This window comes from Chiroxiphia lanceolata, chromosome 15 (genome assembly GCF_009829145.1).
Source record: "Chiroxiphia lanceolata isolate bChiLan1 chromosome 15, bChiLan1.pri, whole genome shotgun sequence".
Lineage (NCBI taxonomy): Eukaryota > Metazoa > Chordata > Aves > Passeriformes > Pipridae > Chiroxiphia > Chiroxiphia lanceolata.
Window position 1 is genome coordinate 12445765 of NC_045651.1, and position 21745 is coordinate 12467509.

Consider the following 21745-nt stretch of genomic DNA (forward strand, 5'->3'; position numbering starts at 1 on the left):
TTCAGTTTCCTTAGGTTCCATCACTTGAATCCACTATCCATATCCATTATCACTAAACTAATCATAGCTAATTTTCAAAAAGAAAACAAAGATGAGAGGAAGGAAGCAGGAAACTGTTTTCAAAGATGCAACAGGCAAGCAGAGAGAAGTGGAGAATTGATTCAATCTAGGCAGCTAATTTAAACATCAAGTTGAGAAACTCAATTCTTCACATAGTCAAGAGAAGAGAATCAGGCTCTAAATTCAGAGCTTTGAATCACCCTGTGATGGCTCTGTGACTGTATGTGGCCTTGAGGACCCCAAATTAGACAACTAAACTTGGATGTGCCTACAGCTATTAGCCACCTAATTTTCAGTTCATTAATTAATGTTACAGGGATTTAAACACCTAATATTGCTTTTAATTCTTGCTTAACTGTAGTGACAACAGTCTCAAGAGTTCTCTCATTTTTTAAGAAGTGCTGTAAAGTACATGATACTCTGAACCACCCATAAGCACACAGTATACACATTCTATTTGCAGCACTTTATATTCATATACTTGATATTTCAGCCTCTAAAAATAATACTGGTAGAAATACATATTTGCCATAAACATGGGCAAAACAAACTTCATGCTGAAGGATGTGCACAAACAAAACCAGAAAACTTACTTTAAAGAGATCATCGATGCAAATCACACTGATGACTGTTTTTTACAATCAGATTTTGTAATTCCTTGTTTCTGTCCTTGGCATGTCTATCCTTTGAAACATCTCTTATATTACTGTACAACTTAAAAGCAGCAAATATCAAATTCTCACCTGTCCCCGACTAAAAAACTCTTTCAGCTCTTGAAAAAAAGTATTAAAGTGACTGAACTTGCACATAACTCTCACTGGACTTTATCTGGTACAGTATATTGTCAAAACCACAAAATGTAGGTTGGTCTCACATTATCTGTAATAAGACAGGCAGTCCTTCATTTTCACAAGGTACCACTGCCAATACCAGCCCTGCTGTGTAAAAAACCTGAGGCAACGATTTTTTATTTATACAAGTGCAGTGAAACCCAGGGAGACCAGATGTGATCGAAGGCACCTTCCAGCACCTGGCACACAGTGAATATTCATGCAGGACCTTTGAGAAGCATCTTACATCCCACACACTTCATGGCAAGGCAGCTACCAGGGCACTCCCCCACCCTGCCAACAGCTGGGAAGGGCAGCCTGGAACAAGCAAGGACACACACACAGAGAGAGGTAAATCAAGCCATTACAACAATGAGAATGAGTTCAGTGATTTCTCCCCAGTAAAATGTTTAAATTTTTCCATGTGCCAGATCCAGTAAAGCTGGATGGTTTCTTCACACAAAGAGATGCTGATGCTTCTGGGACCTGTCACCCTTCCAAGTCACTGCAGCACCAGCAAGGCTTGAGCACCATGAACTGACTGGGCAAGTAACCCTGCTAACCCAAAATGTGACCAGAGGCACCTCTGTCAGTTTTGGGGGCACAGCACAAGGGCAGCAGCACAGATAGTTTGCATTTGGAAACTCTACTCCTGCCACCAAGAGCAACATCAAAGAAAATGTCGAGCTACTGTCACATTCAGGGCTCTGCCTTCTTGGGACCAAGTGACTGGAACTGTGGAAATTTTATTTCTTTCAGGTGCCACCACCCTAAGATGGCTCAGAACTGAGAGTGCAGCTGCTCTGTGAATGATAAAAGCTCTTTCACTTTTAACTGTAAGTGAGGCGCAGCAAATCCCAGATACAATGGAAAGGAGAACAACAAAATTAAGTGGAATTATCATTTAATTTTATGTCCAAGTCAACCATTGATTGTTTTGATTTTATCAAGAGATTTTGAGGCTATTATGTGAGTCTCAAAATCTGCTCACCGCCAAAACAGGTAGCCCAGGTTTCATCTTTAAGAGGATAGTACATTCTTCTACAATAAATGACTTTTTTAAATTACAAGGTCACCATCATGGACCAGAGAGAAAATTCTTGATGAGACGAAATTTGGAGACGCTGCTGACCTACACCCAATAGTCCTGTAACCCCTGCACAAGACTTTTCCCCAACCTTCAGTGAACAAGATGACAATTTAGTGAGTAAATGCTTTCTGCTGCTACAGTGGAGAGCACTGATAGCTCTATTAGCCTTGGCACATAAGGTCACAGGTACATGTACCCACCACGACCTGGTGCTTCAGGAGAGACCAACAGTGCAAAACAGAAAGGATTGGGAATTGCCAGCCCCTCCCAAGGTGGGTATTTATGAGGACTGTAGCTTTCTCCCACTGTTTTTCATTACAAGACTTCATATATATATTTCAGATTCTCCTGCTGAGAACATAGATAAGCTTCTAACATTAAATTTTCCATAAAACAGAGTTACAACACAAGGCTAGTGACAAATGCTGGCGTCAGAAGCTTGCAGTACTGGTATTCTGTTAGAGTTTTGGAGAGCAATGAACAAAGATGTAGAGAGTAAAACAAAAGCATCTTCCTAACTTGTAAATTTATTTCTGGAATCTTTAAAATGTGACATTAAAGTTGCTTTTCTGGGCATGCAGACAGCCCTATGTCTTGATAATTGTATGTACAAGAATGGCTTAAAACTGTAATACAATATTTGGTTTCAGTCAACATTAGTTCTAGCGTTCAATTTATTCCTTGCAATAAATAGATTAAAGCTTATTACCATTGATAAAGTCTATCTTGTAAACCCCAGGGCACCGCTTTGAAAATTTTCATGGTGAAATTTAGCAGTGTCATGCAGAGTTGCATGATAACACCACGGTGACGTATCAGTGATGCTGATGCATTATTTCCATGATTTCTGATTCTGACCCCACAACTCTGAACAAAACTGTAACATTACAGTCAGGAGAGGGACAAAGAAACCCCCCAAAATGCCACAATACCCATAAAATATTATGCAAACCATATTTGACTTCTTTCATTGTCTTTCCACAGTTGGAACATTTCATAAAAAAGCCAAATGTTCAAAGATACAGACCACTGAGTTTAACTTCAATACAAAAAGAGTTGATAGAAAATATAATAAAGAATTGAATGAGTGGGAGCATTATATACCCAGAAAGGGTCAGATATTTTGCAGAGAGCAGTAATGCACAATAAATCTGTTACACTTCCCTGAAGGAGTTAATGAGCATGTGAATAAGGTGACATGGTCTGCAGGGATATGCAGGTGGCTGATGCAGTACACAGGGCTTTTCCCAAACCCTTCAGCAAAGAGTCTCAAAGAATCTTAAGAAAAGCCTTAAAAAAGGTAGACTATGTGGGGATAGAAAGAAAAGGCATCTTATGGATCATCAACTAGGAAAAAAAAACTGAAGTAAAGGAAAGAATAAAGAATCATTTGTCACAACCATGGGAGGCTGTTAACACATCACCTCAGCATCTGTGCTGAGACCTGTACTGGTCCAAATATCCATTAATGGTCTGAGAAGGGGCAGGGGGGGTAATGAACTACACTGACAAACAGAACAATAAGAGTAGGCAAAATTACAACCGACATGAAAGCTATAGAAGAGTCTCAAGACACTGTGACTGGACAGCAAAATGAGGCATAAACTAAATGTTAATAAATGCAAAGATATTGCACTGAAATAAAAAAGTTTGATTGTCCACACAGACTGACAGGCTCCAAATTACCTGTTATAACGCAGAAAAGAGATGTAGTCACTACAGGCAGTTTTCTGGAAACATCAGCTCAACAGCAACCAAAAAATAGTAAATAATTTTAGAACTTTTTGGGAAACATATCAAGACTGAAATATAAAATACCATGCAGATAAATCATGATTTTCTGACATTATAAAAATGCATTTATTTCTGGTTATCTTTAAAAGACAACATACAAAGACATGCTACTGAGATGGATCAGAAGACCAAAATTATTTCTGAACACTGAAAATCCTTACATGTCAAGAATGCATCAGTAGGAATACTGGGACTCTACAGCTTGAAGAATCAAACCAACATATCACCAACAGGATGCTGGCCTATGTGAGCCTTTCGTCTGACCACCTGCACTGTTCTTACTTTCTTGTGAGGTAGAAGACACAGTAAGGACAATTTCTACTTTCTTGTGAAGTGTTAGTAGGATAAGCCAGAGCATGTTTAGATAAATTGTATTAATTGGGCTGAGATCTGCAAGAGACACTTTTCTCATTTCCATCTGCCCTGGAAGCAAAGATATCAAATAAGACATTAACCATTCGGCTCACAATGTGCTATAAAATTTTACCTTTGGTCTTATTAGGGTAACAAATGGGAAATATCATATAAGGCTTGAAATTATGAGTAGAATAGATTCAAATTGCTTCATAAGTAGAAAAGAAAAAACACCCTCCAGAGCCATCTTCCATCCCAAAAAGGACAGGTCTAAGTTCAGCTGGACACTGAATTTTCTATTTCATCCGAAAAGCTGCACATGCTGCCTTTTTCCCCTCTACAAGCTGAGGGAAAAAGCAACTTTGTGTCTAAAGAGTACACATAGGGAGTACTAAGCACAGCACTGAACAGACAGACATTTAAAATACCAGATAATATGCTCAGGTTAGGTTAGAGTATCCTGGGTCTGTTAAACAACTTATGCTGTTGTAGCTCAAAGATTCATGTCCAGGCTGGATGCAAAGCCAAATTCAAGCAGATCAGAAGCTTCCCATAAGTGTAGGAAAATGGAAGGGCCAAAAAAGAAGTATTTTGATCCGTAAGAACACCCTTGCATAGCACAAGAAGCACATGAAGACCAAGGGGGTTTGTGCCATTAATCATAAAACAGCCTTTTCCCACCTTAAAACCAAATCTTCTTTTCCTGGCAAAACAATAGGTAAGGATGAACCAGTCACTTGAAGCAGCTATTCTATTACATCAGCAACACATCCATCTTTTGGGTCACTCTCTGAAAGCATAATTTCCATCCCCACCATAGGTTTTTCCACCATGTTCGTAATTACCAACTGCCCAGATTGCAAAATTTGGAGAAATCATTTCTGATTTCTTGAATCTCCCCCAATCTCTCTTAATTCCTCTTCTTCTCTATGAACAAACTAAAATACAATAGAATGACGCAAGTCCTGGCACACTGTACATTCTGATGCTGAGAACACTCCTACACAGAAACTATTAATTCACAAAATCATGTAAGAAACCCTTCTGCTATTTACAAACTTCTGTGCTGTATTATTTTTCAAAAGATTTGACTGAACACACACAGTTTCATGGTAGTCAAATAAGGGGCCACAGCCAAGGTTTTTAGAGCGATCCCAGGATCGGTCTCCAACTCATTTTTAAACCAGTTCTCATTTTCTACATTAGACACCTTCATTCTTCAAGACAGAGCAGAGACTACTGGCAATACACTCCAGCACTGCAACTATTCATGATGTGCCACATAGGCATCAAAATAATGGACTCTTCAGCTGTAAAGATACACTGAGAGTAACACACACGAGTTTAACAACATTATAATTCTGGTTTGGAAATTGTTGCAATATGTTGGGGGGGAACCAGGGACAAATGACATGCAGCTCCCCCCGATGTAACAAAGAGAGCACTCTGAGAAAAGTAAAGGTGGCTACTCCCAAAGGTTCAGTTCTTGTCTCAGATAGGCCATGGTTTCATTATGCCATGCTTTTCCCTTTACTATTCCCACAAATACCAGCTCAGCCTCACAGGTACTATTCTCCTTCAACTTTTCAGTGAAGACATTTCACAACAGTGTAGCTGAAAATAAGAACAATGGAGTTAAGTGCACCATTTTTTCTATTTCTGATTCAACTATAATAACTATAATATCCTCCATGTCAGTAATAAGACAACTGTTAAATGTGATACTTAAAGTCATTCACCTCTGGCTTCACAAAGCTCTTTCAGAAATACCTGTTTCCAGAAAACATCATTACTGTAACACTCAGTAATTAGTGTGTAGGTGCTTTTTTATCTAAACCAATAAAATGCCCACCTTCAAGATTATTTTCAAAGTGTGAAATTAAAGCATGTAACAGCATATAACATCAGCCTGCATAAGGGCCCATGCCACAACTGTCAGATACTCCAGCCTGAGCAGAGGAATGTGGAAGTGCCTGTTGCTCGGCAGCCAACGAGCTCTTCTGCTGAAGTCAGATAGAAAGAAGAGGAACAAAGAAAACAGGGTGAAAAAAGGAAAAATATCTAACAGATTTATTTTTAAGACAATTCAAACAATACATAAAATCTTTTATTCACAGCTTCAAAAACCATCATCTGTAGGTAATTAATTACTGCATGCCTGACTTCATTCTCAGTATTTTCACTGATGCCAGTGGCAGTAGAGCTGGCCTCTTCCCTATTAGCTAACTCAAACCTATAACTTGCTCTTGAATATGTCATTCAGATCTAATATCTTCTTTAAGTATCCATTTCTGGCATAGTGTAAAGTACTCAACCTATCAAAGCACTGCAGTTTCATCATTACCCCCCCCAAAATTAATCATGTTTCAGTACACGCAAGGCAAGTCTTTTGCGGCACACTGCTAAGAAGGAACAGATAAAAGTGGATTTCCCAGTGCCCATACTGACACAGTAATACAGCTAATGATTTCCTGCAAGCTCTGTGAACAAAAACTGCAAAATAACTCAGCTCTTCAGAAGCACAATGTAAGCAGAAAACTGAGCTGTTCTCTGTAAGGGCTTTGATTCTTCTGTGATCTCACTGAAACAAAATAAAAATAGTCAGGTTAAATAGGTAAATCCTTGCTTTAAAGTTTATTTTGGATTCATTTCTTTGAGAAGTCACATATACTAAAAAATAAAATTTCAAGTTGGAGTATATGTGAGCTTGATAATGTAAAACCACTAAAACTCAGTCTTACTGTTTTACCTGAGCGTTGACAGTAACAGCGAATTTTATCCTCCTTCAGACAGATAGAACAAGGCAGAAAATCCAGTTACATCCCATTTATATCCATAAAATAAGTGCAAGAGGAGGAGGCTGCCCATGCTGACACTCAAGAAAAGTTCATGCTTTCTGCATAAACGATTTTGTAATTCAATACAAGCAGAGATTTGCAGGTTATTTTTTAAGTCATGGAAAGGCTCTCATAGTCCACACCATGGCTATGCATTTTGTACATGAACAACTCTCAGCACAGCTGAAGCTCACTCCCCAGCTCCACTCTCAGATGTCACACTTGCAACTGCCTAAAAGTCAGAATAAAAGCTGGGCGTTACTGGCAACGCACAGTTTTTGAAAGACTTCAAGAAGTTACTGGAGCAAGACAAACTGCACAAGATTCTTCTACAGGAAGCCAGTCTAGCAGCAGCCCAACAGCTTAGAAAGTCTCTCATTTAATTAGCTGTTTGCTATGTAGAAGAGGCTGCAGAAGTGCCCAGTGCTGCATCCTCATTTGTGCTTCGCCGTGATCCCTAAGGCAGCAGTTCAGTCCCAAGTGAAACAGAGCTTCATTATCAGCAGAGACAACCCTCCTCAGGAGAGAGGTGTTTCTCGTGCCGTTAATAGCATCAGCTCGGTCTGATCGCCCCTACCGCCTGCTCTGAGCAGAGCACAGCCGTACAGGCAGACTGTGAGCTGGGAAAGGACCTGGCAGAGCTTAGCTGGAAGCAAAGATAGAGACCTGGTCCTCTGACAGGAAAGGAACACAGACCCTTCATAGCCGGTTTGGAGGAACGGTAAGACATTTAAAGTAAACTCGGAAGCTGGCCTTGGTTTGCATTGGTTTACAGGAAAGTGCAGATGATGGGAAAGCCGTCACCAATTCTCCCCCCTGGCTCACGGGCACCTCTCAACAATGCTCCTTTTGCTTTCTGAGTAGCACATCCCACATTTGCCTATTGGGCACATTTCCCTGTTTAAAAGAGGGCTAAGACCCCTATCATCAGCCTCTGCGGACTCTTGGCTCATGCTTCAAAAGAACACATTTACTTGGGAACTGCCCGATGAAGAGTCACGTCACAACCTCTGATCACACAGGTGAGAATTTGGAGCCTGCTCCACTTCAGCTGGCCCCTGCTACCAGGCAAACAGCCAATCTGCCCTACCTACTAAACCCCATCAGCAACGGCACCTCACTGATTTAAGGAGGTGTAAGAGCACTAATACTCCCTGCTCTGAAAACACCGCCCTGTGAAACCAGCCACATCCACCCGCTGGGCTGTGGCAGATGGGGAAAGAGCCAGGTCTCCACAACGCTGATTCAATTTAATTGAGTGGAATTTCCTACATTTTTCCCCCCCATTCATACTTATCATCTTGCTTTTATCTGGCAGCATTTTAACAGCTGTTTTCTTTATCACATTAAACCGACATTTCTGACAACAAACAAATGCCTAATTCTCCTGGATTTCCACACAGTGTGCTACAGGGGAGCAAATCTATACTGAACCATGCTGTCCTATTAGCCTGAGCACAGGTTTTCCTCTTTAAAACAAATATCTGTCCCATCCTCAAAAAAAAAAAAAAATTAAAAAGCCTTCAGTGACAATCTTCTGCTCAAACTTTACCCCCCAAATATAGCAGGCCATTCCTCCAGCCAGTGGCACAACTGACACAGCACTGGGGAAGGTAATGGAGCTATGCTGATTTACAACAGTTAAAGATCTGACCTGGAAATGAGTCATGGGCATTACTTGCTGCTTGAATTGCAACTGATTCAAGGGGTTTGTTTTGTTATCTTTGGATGTGTTGTAAAGCTTCAGTCACTAAAGGTCAACTCCAACATTTCTTCATAAATATTTAGGAAAGCTCCTGAATATTTAGGAAATGCTTGGACGTGTGAGATTTTTCAAGCATGCTGCTTCTGGATTTGGACTCATCTTTTCTATCACCTACTCTGCCATCTGAAATAGTCCATTAACCTACAGATTGAGGTAGCTACTTTTGGTGAAGGGGTGAAAAATCACAGCTTAGCTCTGAGCATCAAAACAAGAAGGGAAGAGAAAAAAAAAAAATCATATAGGGATGGAGGCTTCGGGACTCTTCTCCCTGCTGTCTGTCAGAGAGATGTGGCTCTGGCTGGTTTTAGGTGCCTTCTGCGTTATGGTCTGTTCTCCCTCTGCTGAGCAATCCAAGCACTACAGAGAGTAACACAGCTGCCTGAAGCAAGAGGTTCTTCAGTCGTGTCAGGATTGCACGGGAACAAACTTTATTTCTCAGGCTAACGCCAGAAAAAAGGAAGAAACAGGCACGGGGACATGCTCAGCCTCACGCTCCCACCTCACCCACAGAGACTGCGCTGAGCCAGGCTGGAGCTGCCAACCCCCACGGCTCGGCTGAGGGCTGAGCAAGCTGGTGCAAAGACCTGCTGAGGTGAGGAAAGCTGTACCTCAGCTACAGACCAGGGACACCTCCAGAGAAGGCACAAAAGATCTTAGGCTAGATGGTTTGCTCTCGCTGCCACACCTGCAAAGAAGAAATGAGACTAACTGCTCACATGTCTTCCATACAAGGAACAGATAAAAAGACTACACCAGCACTTCATGTGCTGGGGTGATCCTAGCAAATCTTGGCTCATCCCAACAGTGGACAACATAATGCTGGATGTGGTCCCAGCACTGCTCTTCTGCATTCACAGTAATTCTCCAGCACCCAACCTGACACACCCTACAGTTTCCTTGGGACAAAGAAGGGAAGTAATAGGTATATGCAATACTACCAGCTTACCACTCTACAGTGCATTAGATTCAGGGAGCTCCCTGTGCAGCAGCTCAATTTTAAAACCATAATTAAATTAAAAATAATAAAAATATAAAACCCCAATGTCCATATCAGATTCTGTGGTTGACTGAGTGGTGATGCTGAGACTTTGCGAAGTTTTCACCTCCATGAGGAACCAGTACCTTTTCTTGCTAAGCAGAGGAGCAGATGAATCACCCTAGGGCTCCATCTTAGCAAAAAATAAAAACCCCTATTTCTCAAAGGAAAAAAAAAACAACCACCAACCCAATCCACATCCATTTTCACTAGCTCTATTCAAATTCAACAGAACAGCAGCTAAAAATACATCAGGAATCAAGGTGGGGACGAAGAAAAGGAAAAAAAGGTTTGATGCCAGAATGGCAGGATTTCAAGGGTGACCCACTGCCTGGTAATGTCAGTGGGATCCTTTTGAACCGCTTCCAAACAAGTCAGACACAGCTCACCTGGAAGTGGCTTGTTATTGAGCACAGCTGATTGAGGCAGAGGGGAAAAAAGCATAGAATTCACAAGGAAAATGCACAGATACGCTACTCATACCAGCCCCTGATCAGTGGGCAGGGGAAAGCTTTCTTTTAAATATTTAGCCCCAAACTGGAAAAAATACCAGCCTTCCCATAGGATCCATTTTAAACCCAGGAGTGGGAAAACATAAAATGTAGCTAAAACCTAAGATTTTTCAAGGTTATATAAACGAAGTTCTTTACTGTGTTTAGTAACCTACTGCCCCCAGAAAAGTTAATATGTTTTAAAACAACTCCAGGTATATTCAGCAGAAGTCTATTATTAAAATCAATGAGAGACAAGCTGTTAGCTGTACATTGTGCTAGAAAAGCTGCAGATGAAATGCAAAAAGCTCCTATGCTTTCACTCCACATCCAAAAATCCAAACATTTTCATTAAGCTGCATCTAAAGTGCTACCTTGCCAAAACTTCTAGAAAAGCACCAAGGTAGCTGTCAATAATTTTTTTTTACAACTACCCAGGAAACATTTCAAAGGTGAGGAACTGTGGGCTGGTGCAAATCCTGCCTCTGTTACTGTTCTGGGCTGACAGGATCAAGGTGTCTGCTGGTGGCCAGAGACAAATGGACTCAAGAGAGTGATAGTGTGCATGAGCTTTTAGGCTGAGATACTTTCCACTTCAAGCACACCTAAGGGACTCGATGTAAACTCGTAACAGAGCCTGGGATTCACACAAATTAAATAAAAGCAGGAGTAGACAATGAAGAAAGTTAATTTTTCACCTAGAGAACTGCAGTGTTAGAAGATTGCCCTGGAGGATTCAATCATGCAGTGAATCTTGTATATTTTCCTCCAGTATTCCCAAATAAGTCAGATGCCAGCAACTTTCTCAGCATACAGTGACCATTTCCCAGCAAGCTTGAGTTCAAGTCTTTATCAAAAGAACTAAAGAAATACATTATGATTTCAGAGAAAAATAGCAAGCAAGGAAACAGAAGCAGCAGGATAACCTTACAAGGCACAGTAGGTTTTCAGAAAAACTTTTTTACTTCTTCTATTCTTCAGGGCTATTGGAAGCAATGAAAACTACTAAAACCAGACATTGCTGGCACACAAAAGTACCTGCAGCTACCCTGGCCTTTAAGAATAGCAAAGCATCCGAAAAATGTTCCACACCACCATCAGGCACTAAGTAAAGGTATTTCCAGATCCAGAACCTCCTCTCCCGTGAGCAAGCACACCTACTTGTCCATCTGCTTCATCACAGATGATAAAGCTCCCTATGCCTTCAAGCAACTTCTATTGCACCCACCTACTAACCCATCACCTAAAGGCTCTGTGCAAGTGTGGTGGGTCCACACATCACTTGAAATAAAGAGCTACAGACCACATTACGTAACACACTTCTATTAATTATAAACACCTGAATAAATGGCCCTGCTTGTCTGAAGATTTGCACACAGGCTCTCTCTCTTGGCCAAATGACATGTAGGCAGGGAGCTTTCTCAAGCTGTAAGTCAATTTACAACCCCACGTTCAGCTGGAGCCTGGATAATCTGTTTCTCGGAGCATTAAAAATCAAAATCTTCATAATTTCCCCTTTGTAATACTCAGTTTGCATGCACAAAACAAAAGAGCTGTCAAGTCCTCAGTTTTAAAAGCTTTAAGCAAAATTAGCTATTCTAAGTTACCTGCAAAGCAAAGAGGTGCAGCTGAAAAACACCAGGGGCATATGATCCACGACTCTTCAAACAAAGTGTCAGAAGTTTCCAGAAGGCATGATAAGGATAGAGCCAACATCCTCAGTGCATTCCAACAAAAGAATTTCAAGGACTTCAAGGAGCAAAAACATAGGTAATTTTTCAGGGGCAACAAGAATATTGCAAAAGTTGTACCTATGCTAATCAAAGGGTTTGGAAGCAAAGCTCACACTGCATTGCTCAGAAGTAATGCTCTGAGAAAAGCTTCTACTACAAGGAATCTTTTCTGCTTTGTTTCAAAATGATGACTCTTACTTTTCCATTTATCAGTACAATTTCTTCCTCAAACTGGCATTCAAATATACAGCTCTTCCTCAGGGGAGGAAGAAAACAAAAACACAGTTTGAAATACAAGAGTGGATTCTCAACAGATATACATCAACGTGAGAAGTCAACAAAATTATGTTAATTGCTGCCACATGAAACATAACCAAGACTTCTCTCCTTCGAGATGAAGCTGGGATGATTATGGTCATTTAGAGCAGATGCTGCTACTCATCACAGAGGGCAGGAGAGCTTGTTCCCATGCCTGTGTAATGTCACTGAGCAAATACATCTGTTAGCAGGAGGAGGACTCAGTTCAGCACACTGATGTAGCAACGTCACTGGCTGACCTATTCTGCCCAGCACACAATGGAGAGTTGTTCATTTTTCTTTTCAATGAGACACTATGCAAGTGTTGATTTAATGGTTCATTTATCAACCTCTCTGAATATTAAGCAATTCATTTTGACTTAATTTGAGCAATTCACTTTCACCCATCCTTTCTCCCCTTGAAAAATGTGAATTGCTGTCTAGGGAGAAGCTGTTTTAAAAGTTGACTTAACAGGAAGCACTTGGCTCCATGGGTTTTATACCCTTTCATATTCTGATATATATTTATAGCTGACTTTTTATTCGCCTTTTACATATTATACCTGAAATTCGCAAATGCTAAAGCAAAGACATTTCCACGAACGTTCTTAACACTGCAAACCAAAAGGCATCTTCTGCAGTAGTAGCTACTCCCCAAGAAGACCACCAGAAAACGAAGGCATTGTCAACAAAACCAAAAGCCTATGAAATTCTGTAATACTCAGGAGCTTCTCATTGAAAATCCGTTACTTAGAAACTTTTTGCTACTGGATACATTTTCCCCATAGGTACAGAACAGCAATGCAGGAAACGCTCGAGCTTTAGTCTCACCTGTAAGCAGCACCTCATACCCCCAAGTTCGCATCTCGCGGAGCTCCCAGTGCCACGCACCAGCCCCGCTCCGCAGTCGAGCTCAGCTCGGCCGGTCCGGGACCCGCCCGCGGCACCGACCCACGGCAGCGGCTCGACGGGACAGCCCGGGGTCGGGGCAGCCTCTCCCGGCACCAGAGCGACCGCGACCGCTGCCCCTGGTGGTACCCGTCGCATTCCCCGCGGCTCCCACAGCTTTTTTTGATTCAGCCTGATTTGTACCCGTTTTCACCTGCTGCTCCCAGGTGCCGAAGCCCCTCTCCGCAGCCCCCCCAGCACGCACGCCGTTAACGTTCAGCCCGGCAGCTCCATCCAGCCGCGCACCCCCGCAGCCTCATCCCAGCGGGTCACTTCCAGGAGTCCCTTCCCCGCGGGAGCCTCGCCCCCCGCAGACACAGAGCATCCCCCGCAAACCTCGGCCGAGCCTTCCGGAGGGCCGGGCAGCGCCCGCCCGCTGCCAGGAGCCACTTTTCCCTCTCGGAATACGAATACGGAGGGAGGGATGCGAAGGAGCGATGCGAGGCAGGGATGCGCGGGGGGCACCGCGACGGCGACCCGCGGAGCACCCGAAGGGCCGCGGCTCCCCGCGAAGGGCAGCGCTGGCCAAGCGCCGAAACTCCGCCAAGTCCGAGCGCGGGGCTGGGGCAGCGCCGCCCGGGCACCCCCTCGGCACTCACCGGGGGGGGGGGTGGCGGGCAGGCTCGCCCCTCAGGAGATCATGCCGGCGGGAGCGCGGGGCCGGCGGCGGAGCGGCTCCTCCGGCAGCGGGGCGCGGCGCTGCCTATCGCCGCGGCGCAGAGCCGCGCCGCCTCCGACACGCGGCCGCGGCGCCCGGCCCCGCGGGGGGGCGGCCGGGGCGGGTCCGCACCCGGCTCTGCCCGCCCGGCCCTGCCCGCCCGCGCTCCGGCCGCACCCACCGCCACCGGCACCGCCGCTGCCTCCTCTGATGTCTTTTTTTTTTTTTTATTTTTAATTCCCTCCTCCCTCCCCCCCCCCTTTTATTCCTTTTCTCTTTCACCCCACTTTCTTCTTTTTCGCCCTTTTCACCCTACTGTTCTCCCTTTCCTCGTTCTCCCCTTCTCGCCGTTTCTCCCGCTTTCCCATGCCCTTTTTTTTCCCTCCACTTCCTCCCCCACATCTCATAGAATCACAGAACCACTCCTGTTGGAAAAGGATTTAAAATCAAGAACATCAAATCCAACTCTTAAGCCAGCACTACCAAGCCCTCCACTAAACCATGTCCCTAAGTACCACATCTGCATATCACACCAGGGATGGTGACCCCACCACTTCCCTGGGCAGCCTGTTCCACTGCTTGACAACCCTTTGCGTGAAGAATTTTTTCGTAATATCCGATCTAAACCTTCCCTGGTGCAACTTCAGGCTGTTTCCTCTTGTTGCTTTTACTTGGGCAGATGCCAACCCCCACCTGTCTACAGCCTCTTAATGTAGTTGTGGAAAGCAACAATGTCCCCTGAGCCTTCTTTTCTCCAGACCGAACACCCCAGCTCTCTCAGCTCCTCCTCATAAGACTTGTGCTCCAGATCATTCATCAGCTTTGTTGCCCATCACTGGACAATTCTTGTTTTTTCCTTTTCTTTTTTTTTTTTTTTTTTTTTTTACTTCTGCTTTTCCCCATCCTCTCCCTGCCAAAGCCTTTAGCAAAGGAGACTGTGCCCAGCAGGCACTCGGCTGCCCAGTGTGGGACAAAGGCTCCAGGTGATTTTCCCTTTGAGTTCCATGTGTGGAGAGGAGATCAGTGGAAATGGGTTTTTCTACTTTAAAAAGTGGTTGTTTTGCAACTATATGCAAATACTTTGATTTTAGCAGATGGCAATGAATGCTTCTTTCCACGTTTTATTTTGGAGCTAAGAATCAACGTAGAAAATTTTGTTTGCAATAAGCTCAGTAGCTACTGACTGCTGGTGTAGGGTCAGGTTATACTTGTGTTCGTGGAGAATTTGTCCATCACATGCCCACTTGCTGTTCTACCCTCCTCTATCGGCCCGGACCCTCACTTTGCCCTTTAAGTTCCAATGAAGTGTCAGGTTTGGTTCATCAGAGGTCTGTAAAATCAATTCCTAACTAAAGGACAGGGAATGCACCATATAACCCTACACTGATGCCTCTACACATGCCCTCCTTCTACCTGCTGTAGGTATAGCAAAATACTGAAGAAAACTGTCAGGGCAAAAGAAAAGCACATCAGCAAAACTGGGAAGTATCAAGCACCATAACTTTTATCAAGTTAGTCCAGTAAGAAATTTGACCTATGGCTCTTCATTTTATTTTCTGTTATTCTTTTAATTTTTAGTACTTCCCTTTTTTCATTACTCCAATAAGTGTTGTTGTCCTTCGTTTGCACTGATTTGCACTGTGCATGGATCCAGTTGGCCAGCAATGGCAGGGAATGCTAATTCCATTTAGTTACCGGAAAAAAAAAAAAAAAAAAAAAGAAAAAAGAAATAAAAAAAAGCAATAAAGAAATATGTTTCCCTGAGGGCCCGGCCCAGAGTGATGAAAAATCCAGACCAACAAATATTTGTCAAATCAGTCTGAAGTGTCCTCTCTTTTCCCATTGAAAATAAAAGTAGGAAAGTAGCGCACTAGGCAAACAGCAATATAAATGATGGACCCTTCCCAGCTCTAGTAGTTGCATCCCAAATATATCCCCAAGCTGAGAAAAGAGTGACAGTCTGTACCCCAGAACTGGGCAAGCCCTAATCACATTTCAGATGTGCCACGGACAGCCATAGCTAAGATTATTTAAAGTTATGGGGTCAGTGACAGCAGCAGCTGCTGCTGCCTGACCTCAAGGGAATCACAGTCCTGGTTAACACAAAGTCTTGTCCTCCCATTCCTCACTGGGACTTACTGGGAGGTGAGTGGTCCTTTGAGCTGCTGCAATGGGTTCCCAGTGCCGTGCTGACCCACTGGCAGTGGGCTGAAGGGGCAGAGAAAAAGGCAGCACAAGCAAAGCTAAAATAACTGTTCCTATTAGAGACTCTACTTATTTTCCCTGCTTTTAGAAAGGAACAGCTGCTTCTCAGGTTTGCCAGCACCCAGAACTCAAAAAACTGAGAGTGAGAGATTCAGAAATAGGATGATTGTCTGTAAAATAGTCTGATGTCAAGGGTGGTGGTGGGGGGGAAGCCTCTTTATTTAGCCTGTGATTACTAAGTCTTCAGAGATCCTTTTTTTCAGCTTTTCCCTTAGTTCTGGAGGAGCAGAGATCCACTTTCTTTTTTCTTTTTTTTTTAATGAATGCTGGGATTCTAACATAATCAACTAATTCCAGGAGCTGAGGCTTCAAGATAAAAAGAAAAGTATACCATGTTGCAAAGCTCTCAATGCAATCTCATTGCATTGGCTTTGGCAGCGGTTCACTTGGCTCTGGAAATAATAAAGGGGAGACTGAAATGACAAACAAACCGGAGATCCAAACTGAAGTACCACCAGGGAATGCAAAGCAGATGGCCAGCAAAAGAAGACCAGCCCAAAGAATTGCTATGGTCTTTGCAGGAAGATTACTGACAGCACCCACCGTGGTGGCCTCCTTTCTGTGAGCTTGCCTGGCATTCTTTGCATCTCAATGTCCTTGTAATTAATTATTATTGAGAGGAATAAACAAGCTAGAATGACCTCTCAATAGCAAATCATTTGTGCACCCTCTCATAGCAAACAGGGAGACCCAAGGGCACTGGAGAGCCCATGAAAGGGTCAGAACCAACAGTACATTTCTATGGCATCTTGGGGCTACCTTGTTTTAATTGGTCATTGGGCTATCACCAAGATAACGCTGGTGTGTGCATTTAGGAACAATGCTCTTAGCAGGCTCCTATTGAAATGTCTGCTTTGTTTCAATATGCCACAATATTATTTTGTCAAGAGAATTTATTTAAAAGTTGCAAAATTAAGTCTGTGCTAAACAGGAGCTGGCACAATGGAGATGAGATTTTTGGGACCCCCCATAAATATGTGTAAGCAAATGAAATTTCATGTAGCAATTCATTTTCAGAAAGAGAAAAAAGCCCTAAATTACATTCTCTGCTGTCATATCCAGTTAGCTCAGGAGAGAAAAACACATGAATATCAACTGTGACCCTTTGAACTAAGTAGTGTGGTAAAACACCCTGAAGATCTCCATTGAGACTGATCCTTTCTGCTTATCCTAATCAATACATTGGTTTACTGAAGAAAGAAACAGTTATTGTGGAGCAGGTTTCAGACTGCAACCCCAGCAGATTCTCTGTGCTGCCAAATAGGATTTCTCTTTAGTCTATGTCCATCTCTAGCACTTAGCAGAGCTGACCTGTCCTCTTGTGTTTCTCAGCTGTTTTCTTCAATTTTCACTTTTCTTACCAGTATAAAACACAATGTTTAATGCTTACTAAACCTTACATGCTCTCCTCTGTGGCCGTTCACAGGGACCAGGATTTGAACTTTGGACTCAATAGGAAAAGTTTTCAACAAGCACCTGGAGCTAAATCCTACCCACCATTTTGTGGGTGTTGCTCCATTACCTGCTGGTTTGAAATAAGCAGGATTTAATCATTTGGGGATGACAGTGAATTACAGCCCCTCATGCAGGGATACAACACTCCTGTCCCACTCTCCCAACCCGTCTGCTCACAGGCTGGTGCATCACTGGAGCACAGCCAGGCAGCCACAGAAATGCATTGAGTGAATAAGGTCTTCCTTCCCTATCAGCCAATAAAGATAATTACAAAGGCCAGCATATATTAATTTGGGTTCAATCCTTTTCCCACTCAAATTAATGTTGGTTTTGCCGTTGATGCTGATTTTAGTAGAAGCTGGCCCAACATCAGGGAGCTAAAATTAGATTCTGCCATCTCCCCTGTACCAGCCAAGGGAGTTACTGGCCCAGCCAGGAACTGATACTAACTCAAGGAACAGCCCAGATATCCCAGGCATGCTGCTGATGGGCTCCAACACCTACTGCAGGAGCTCAGGCAGACAGACACCCACAGTGATCAAAATCATGACACCTCCTCCCCACACCACAGCCAGGTCCCTGGGCACGCTCACCCCTCTCTAACTCATTTGCCAAAACCAGCACTAACTGAGGGCGGAGAAGGAGGCACACACAGAAATTCCTTATCCACTGGGGCTCAGAGTCAGGGGATGGCAGGTCTCGGTGAAGATGCCTACACGTGCTCACACAAGTGTGTGACACACACTGCTGTTCTCAGGGACTCCCTGCATGGGGCTGTCGGATTTTTATCTGGTTTCCACAACACCAAAGTTGCTCATTGTCAATATTGGTGATGCCACTCGAAAAGGTCAGGGGAAATCCATCATGGCCCGTGAGGTTATTGTGGTGTAACGAGCAGCCCTTGTATCTCATTTTTCAGCAGTGCAACTCAGCCCTTACAACTCCATTTCTGTCCTGCACAAAGCCATGGAGGTGGTGGCTCAGTGCAAAGCTTGTGGGGCTTTGCTTGGGATCTCCCTGCATCGGTGCAGATGTGGATGCACGCAGATGTGCACACACAAAAATCATACACATACAATTATCCTCCACGTTTTCCCCTGAAAAACAATGTTTTCCTTTTAGGCAGTCTGCCCATTGGCGTGTCTGAGTATATAGATACATGGGCATTTAGCAACAAGGGTGAAAAGCCACACTTCCATGGAGCTCATGTAGCACCCTGATTTGCACATACCTCAGAAATACAAACAGTTCCTCTCTTCTCATATTCTGCTGCTACAATAACTTTGCAGACACCTTTGCTTACTGGACTTGTTTCATGGTGGGAGTAACTACCAGCAATATCTTGCCTGCTACTCGGAGCAGAGTCACATGCTGAGATTGCTCATGTGCCATTCAGATTCTCTAACAACTGAGAGAGAGAAAAAAGGGAGGTGAAAGAAAAAGACACATTGCTCTGTTGTTTCTGCCTCGGCTGCGAATGCTGTTACACTGATTTCCTTTAATTGGTCAATCCCCACCCTGTTTCCACAAAACACGGAAGACGACTGTTTGTAATTCCAAACTCCCAGCCTTGTGCCAGATAACATTTGCCAATCAGCTGCCAAGGAAAAAAAGAAGAAGAAGAAAAAAGGAAGGAATGGCAGATTAAACAGATCAGTTCTGATTCTTACCTTCAGAAGCAGACTTCGTTCAAAGCCCACAAATACTTTTACTTTGCTGTAAGTCTGAGCTATTTTTAACTTCCCTCGGGGATGCCATATAGGGAGAGCAGCCCCCTCCCTATCATTACTAATCTGCCTAACATAACAGCAGGACACCTGCTGCTGGTGAGTCATATTTTGTGTGAAGCTAATGGTATATATATAGGCAAAATGTAAAGACAATTGCTTATTTCCCTGCCTACCCCATGTGGTGTTTGTTGCTCTAAGCAAATCAAATCGTTGTAATGAAAACACCGGAAAGAAGACAAATACATAGGAAAATTCATGTTCTCTTCAGACCAGAAGCTCTATGAATGCCTAGCAGAATTATTCTTGTTTGTATTTTTGGTGTGTGTACCTGTGTGTGTACATATATCTGTACTTCTGCATATGCACAAAGTGTTTGTGCTCTTAGAAGCTCCTGCTCTGGTACATGCAAACTAGTGTTTTCACTGCAAACTTGAATGGAAATTTAATGACTACAAATCTAAAGCTCCATCCTGAACCTATCTTCCCTACTCACTCACAGTAAGAAAGAACAAGCATGGAAAATGAGCATGTGTAGGGGAAACTCAGGTTTACAACCTGCTAGCACAGAGAAACCTATAATGTGCTCCCCATACAAGCTTCCAGATATGAGACAGAGGTATCTTTGTGGCTGTAGAGTGGCTGTTAAACATCAGCTGTTCCCTTTTGTTTGCTTCACAGCCCTTACTTCCAATGACAAACATACCTATAGAGTGGCCCTTGCTCTGTGTTGAGAGCCTGATTTAGCTCTGGCCCTCAAGCCATGCATTTCATCGTTATGGGCTTCACTTCTACACTTTTGAGAGCTGCAATAAAGCGCTGGTAGGTTTGGCTTTGTGATCCCTGGAAGATCTCTCTTTATTCCTCCCCCCCCCCCCCCCCCGCTCCTTTATTATTTTTTTTTTTTTCAAAATGTGAAATTTTGGTTATTTCTATCTTTGCAGAAAGGCATTGTCCTGATCTTCTGCCTCAGGCAATACTTCCATTCATGGTGGATATTGGCACTCACTATTCTTAACCTTAACTCACCCTGCTGTCCCTAAATTCTACAATATAGTCCTTCTTATTACAGACAGTGGCAAAATGTCCACTAACATCAGTGGAAATAGGATGGACACTTACAGGAGGTGCTAGAACATCTCACAGTAACTTTAACAGTCGCTTTCAGAATAAGTCATTGGGCATTGCAACATGTGAAGCCATACCCTGACTGATATAAGCACATAAACTTTTATCTTCCTCTTATAGGAAAATATCTGAAGTATTCAATAGATAATGAAAAACTTCCTGTAGGTTTATAAAACCATCATTTTGAATGTACCACAGGAGAGTGATTTTAAAATATATATGAAGAAGGTGTCTCTGTTCCCAGAGAACTATGTAGATTTTCAAATATATTTCTTTAGAGCCTTGCTTCCCCCCACCCCATCTTCTTCTCCTGTTGAACTGGATGAGGGATGGTAGAAACTAAGAAACTCTTCCAGCCTATCTAGTTACCCTTCTCCAAGAGGGATTGGACAAGGGAGCAGCAATTGGCCAAATTTTACTTCTTTGAGCAATGTAGGGACATATACTGCCTAAAACCCCTCAAAAGATGAATGAAGATCCTAAAAAGTTAGGATGTGGCGCTTTCACCGCCGTGGCCCGGGTTCGATTCCCGGTCAGAGGAGTCCCCCGGGCAGATGGAGCTCGTTAGCCCTGTAAGGCCATCCATCTAAGAGAAGGTCACTCTAAACAAACCTACGTCTTGAGGACCTCACTGCCACTGTCCAAGCTTGCTCGGCCCCGGCAGATGAACCTCAGGATTAAAGGGTGGGCTCAGCTCAGCGCACACTGTGTCTCACCTAAAAAAATCCACTGCGCAGGCTCGAAGGGTAAAGACCTTCGTTCGCGAAGACTGGCCATACAATACAGGCTCTCTGCACAGAGTTCAGAAGCATATTTCAAGCCAAGTAATTTAAAATAAGCTCTGGCAGATCAACATCTTACCACTTAAAATGACCATTAATCAAATCCTGAATGTTTGGGGTAAGACAACATGCCCCAGATATCAACACGGGGTGTTCTCCACCAAATAAGGCACAAAGAAAGCGAACCTTTCCTTTCTGTATCCAGCTGCTTCTCCCAGTTCTACTGTAGCAGAAGCAGCAGGATCTCAGGCAGACAGATCTTGCAGCATTTCCAGTTTTCATGAGGAGTGTGTCTGTGACCCACAGGCTCTGTGATCCTCTATCCTCCCCTAGTGACCAGAACACACTGAGGGTATTGAACCAACTGGAGCCTTCGAGCTCAGCAGAGCTGCTGCATCTCGTCTGGCTTTGTGCTTCAGCAGTCCTGCTGTCCTCTCTGGTGCCAAAACCCAACCAAACCCCCTCTTCACCCCTGCCTTCATCTCAGAAGGACAG

The 21745-nt window shown here is 43.4% G+C and overlaps 1 protein-coding gene across 2 annotated transcripts in view; it reads right to left on the reverse strand.

Annotated features, from left to right (window-relative positions):
- SGCD (sarcoglycan delta) overlaps nt 1–19318 on the reverse strand; it is a 322812-nt gene extending 303494 nt beyond the window's left edge. The window contains exon 1 of one of the 2 annotated variants that reach the window (XM_032702866.1): nt 19284–19318. The gene's annotated coding sequence lies outside the window, so the exon portion shown is untranslated. Of the gene's footprint in view, nt 1–11864; nt 11983–19283 lie in introns of those variants that run through there. The other variant, XM_032702867.1, reaches the window with a different exon arrangement.
- Between the last annotated feature and the right edge of the window lie 2427 nt (nt 19319–21745).